The 4,486-nt window shown below is 32.4% G+C and overlaps 1 protein-coding gene and 1 long non-coding RNA gene across 2 annotated transcripts in view; both read left to right on the forward strand.

The window, feature by feature from the left end:
- The window catches only part of zgc:158766 (uncharacterized protein LOC100009641 homolog), a 113,151-nt gene that overhangs the window by 37,183 nt on the left and 71,482 nt on the right, over positions 1-4,486 (forward strand).
- LOC122148054 lies at positions 634-1,671 on the forward strand. The gene is made up of 3 exons (XR_006162051.1): positions 634-656; positions 1,469-1,558; positions 1,638-1,671. It is a non-coding gene; the product is annotated as an uncharacterized LOC122148054 (long non-coding RNA).

Here is a 4,486-nt window from a genome sequence, read left to right on the forward strand (position 1 = left end):
TAATAGTAAATAATAGAGATAATTAAACATAAATAAAAAAAATATTTTTACTGTTGTTCTGTAAAGAATTCTAATAATAACTTTTTTTAAATGAACTCTCATTTTTTGTATTTTCAGTATAGTACAGTATCATATTGATATTATTTTATTGATTTGTTCAATTTTAATAATTTAATAAAAAACTGTGAGAGGGCCTGAGGAAAGCTGAATGATTTATATGGCTTGTGTAAGTTTTCGCTACATGCTAAAGTTGACTGTAAATCCACAATTTAAAGCGGATTTTAAAAAGCCTCATGCCTAGAGATGCAGGACTGCGCCAGCTCCCTGTGATTCTCCGTCAGTGTGTTGTATCTCTTTATTAAGCTGCTGTAAGTTCCGTTACAGTAAAAATCCACCGCAATCATGGACGAGATGATCTCCACTTGCAGAGAGGAGTACGTCAGATCCCTCAGATACCTCATAAAGCAATACTTCCCTGAGATGGAGAGACTGCCTGGGACCTTACTCAGGACATCCGAGGCACTAAGGCCGCCAGCATCATTTTTTGGGAATCTGGAGAAGCTGTCGTGATTGCTTCACAGCCAGTCATTTCCTGGCCGGAATTGGAGAGCTGCGCGCACTCACCGCTGTCCATCCGAAGCTGCTTCCTCAAACACGTGAGTTTTTTTATTTATTTGAATGAAAGAACATTTTTATTTTTATTAAATCACAGTTGTTTATTTTACAGTATAGTATTCTATCTTAGTAATATATTTCTTCACATTGATGTATTATTACTGCTACTACTCTTACTACTACTACTGTACTAGTATTACCAATTTTTATTTCACACATAGTATTATATATTAGTAATATAATTTTTATTTTACAGTATAGTACTAGTATTACCAGGATTATATTCGTATATATTCTGGTAATTTAAATATTATAGGTGAATAGCATACTTGTTTATTGTGTGGCTTTATTTAGGGATTATAATGTACTTTTCTTCATGATTTTTTTTTGTTAGCATATTGGTTTTTATTTGCTAGCATAGTATTATTAGATTTAGACTGTTGTATATTATTGGTAAATAAATATTAATTGTTTATTTACTGTATAGTTATTATGTATTATTATTATGTAAATTAAATATAAGTACTTATTTAATTAAATAAATATGTGATAATATAAATAAAGATTATATTATTATTATCTTATTTTATACTCTAATATATTATAATTTAAAATAATTTTTATTTATTAATTTTTCATTCAATGTAAATATAAGTTGTAATTATTTAAGACTTAAATAAAATAAGGACAGTTGAAATATAATAATATTTTTACATGATATGTGTGTAATATGCAATGGTAGAAACTTGTAAACTGGTAGATAAATGCTGTTAAAATACTTCTTACAAATTTTAGAGATTTTGTCCATAGTGTCCACCTCTATGTAAGATATAAATGTGTTTTCCGCGGTTAGGAGGAACAGTTTGGGATGTACGCCTTGTACAGCAAAAACAAGCCACGCTCAGACGCTCTGCTAACGAGCCACGGAAACAGTTTTTTCAAGGTAAGCGCTGGTGTTTCTCCTCCGTGGCGTTCTTCACTCGAGCTGATGGATGTTTCTGAAGGGTTCCTGTGCTCTGCAGAACAAGCAGGTGGAGCTGGGAGATAAGATGGACCGCGTAGTACTGCTGAAGACATCCGAAGGATGGAGTAAAATACGCCTCGCTCCTGAAGGATTGATCAAGGAAGTTGCGGTCAGTCTCAGGAGCAGGAGTCACTGACTCAGCACCGAGCAAGGAGATGTCAAGTTCCAGCGGCGCCACGGGGAAACGACCTGCTGGCCATGGATGCCATCCGGGGATGTGATGTAAAGCGGAGTTGCATTTCATAAAATAATTATTACATGTATTTGGAACCATTTATTCAAACAAATCATTGGATTTATTTGTTTATCGAGAAAAAACATTTCCTGTACAGAAAATAAATAAAACGATTTAATGAATATTTTTATTTAAAAAAAAAAATTAAATAAATAAAAGTAAATACAATAAATTATTTGGAATAATTAAGTAAATAATTGTTTTATTTAAAAAATATTCAAAAGATGATTATTATGTGACTTAATTTTATTCAAATAAATAATTGGTATTATTTATTTATTTATTTATTAACTACACATGTGAGTAAAATATATTTAAAAGAATAATTTTAATAAATCACAATAATTTAATAATTGTTAATAATAATAATAATAAAAAATAATGTGTTTGTTTAATCTTTGAGTTAACTCAAATTTATGTAAATAAAGAAGATAGTTATTTAATAATAAATAAATAATTGCGTTCAAAATTTAATTGAATAAATGTTATCAGCTAAATAAATAATTATTGTTTGTTGTTTATTTGCTTTAATAAAATAAAAGGTACTCACTATTAATAATAAATTAGAACTAATTAAACACATATGTCGTATAGTTTATTGAAATCAATGGCGATTAAAATAATAATTTGATAAGTAAATAAATATGTTTTATTTAAAAATTTAATTCTTTTTTGAGTAACGGTTATCAGCTAAAAAAGTATTATTTCTTGTTATTTGCTTTAAAAAACTTATAAAATACTAACTATTTACTAACGAAATAAGACATTAATTAAAAATATAATATATTTTATTGAAATAAATGTAGTATCTAACAAAAAACTTTTAAAGCCAATAAAATAAATTAATTAATTGATAAAATAAATTATTTTAGGTTATTCATTTATCATCAAAAGCGTATCTCTTTCGCTCGTCCTATCATTTTACTGGATGATTCTTCTGTAAATAAAATTTACTGTAATTTCCACAAAAAACAAAAAAAATAATAATTTAATGGTGAATTAGAATTAGTTTCTCTATCAGTTGATTATCTGTGCGGACTGATTTGACAGAGGACTTATACACTGGTTGGTTCAGGTCACAATCTGACGGAGCAGGGCAGCTTCGCTGTAAGGAGAGTTCTCGTTTGGTCGCGGCGCAAAAAATACATGACGAACGTTTTCCTGTTCAGAGGACACTCATTCCTCTGCAGCAAGACAAGGAAGATCGAAGGAGTGATACGAATCTCATCTACAAACAGTCCGTCAGGTACAGAATACGCGAGTCTGGGTGTTTCTGCTGTGAGTTTTGTGAGATGAAGAGTGTTTGCTCTGGTCTCAGACGGCTGAGATCGGAATGACGGAGAGCGTGGGAGACAGCGGCCTGCGCTTCGAGATCTGGTTTCGCCGGAGGAAGTCACAGGACACCTTCATCCTGCAGGCCGCTTCTGGAGAGGTGAAGAACATCTGGACCGCCGTCATCGGCAAGATCCTGTGGAGACAAGCCTTACGAAACCGAGGTCAGACTGTGACACCGAATGCATTACCTTACATTACACAAAATAAAAAAATCTGATCAAATATAAATAAATAAATAACTGTTCATCCGAGCAGCTCCATGACTATACACTAAACAAAACAATGTAATTTTTTCCAACATATTCTGCTTTTTATGAAGTCATGAAAATACAGGCTGTAATGCAATTCATATCTTTAAAGATAAACTTCCTAAAAATATCCCAAACAATGGTTAACCATTCTGGATAGTTTTCAATTATGGAGTAATAATAAGCGAAATCTACCATCCCTCGAACTCTAATGTGACTTCAATCAATTACATTATATACATTTACATAATCCTAATAATATGTAATTTAAATAATAATTATATAGACAAAATGTTTATATAATACTTACTCAATTATTTTTATAAGAGAAATATGATATTACGGTAAAATCCCCTCTGTGTACATTGTTATAATATAGCAAAAATAATATAACAATTCTTTTTCATTTTTATTTATAGCATATTAGGCACATTACGGTTAAGGCGTTGGTGAAACATGATGACATGGTCATTGAAATTATAAAACCTGATCGTATTCGATGCATCCTTCATGTGATCTACCCCCCACCCTCCCCTTTTTGTTTTGTGTCATCACGCTTAATTGTGTTTTCCTTCTTATCCACCAGGGCTCACTCACCCCCAGTGTTAGTGTGTTCTTGGTTTTCGCTCAGCCTTTTTACCCATTAAGAGTCATCGTTTGGTCGAATCAGAAAGAGAATTGGTCTAAGAGTCAATGTTGTTGAAATCCTGCAGAAACGCAGTCACGGCTATACGAGCATTCGTCTTGCGTATCACCAAAGAAAATCAGCTCATAAGAGTCGTTATGTTGGGAATCAGACAAGATCGGCTCATAAGAGTCATATTTCTGAATCAGAAGAATTGCTCATCAAGCGTCATATGTTGTGACTCAGAACCAGAATTGTTGCATAAGCGGCCTTTGTTTGCGCCTCAACCCAGCCTCAGCTCCTCCAGTTTATGGTTGTGATCAGACCACGGAATGGTCAATACGGAGTCATCTTTGCTTGTTAGCACGCATCCGCTTGTCAGCGCATCTGTTTGTTGCCTCCGC

The sequence above is a fragment of the Cyprinus carpio genome, chromosome A16, assembly GCF_018340385.1.
Source record: "Cyprinus carpio isolate SPL01 chromosome A16, ASM1834038v1, whole genome shotgun sequence".
Lineage (NCBI taxonomy): Eukaryota > Metazoa > Chordata > Actinopteri > Cypriniformes > Cyprinidae > Cyprinus > Cyprinus carpio.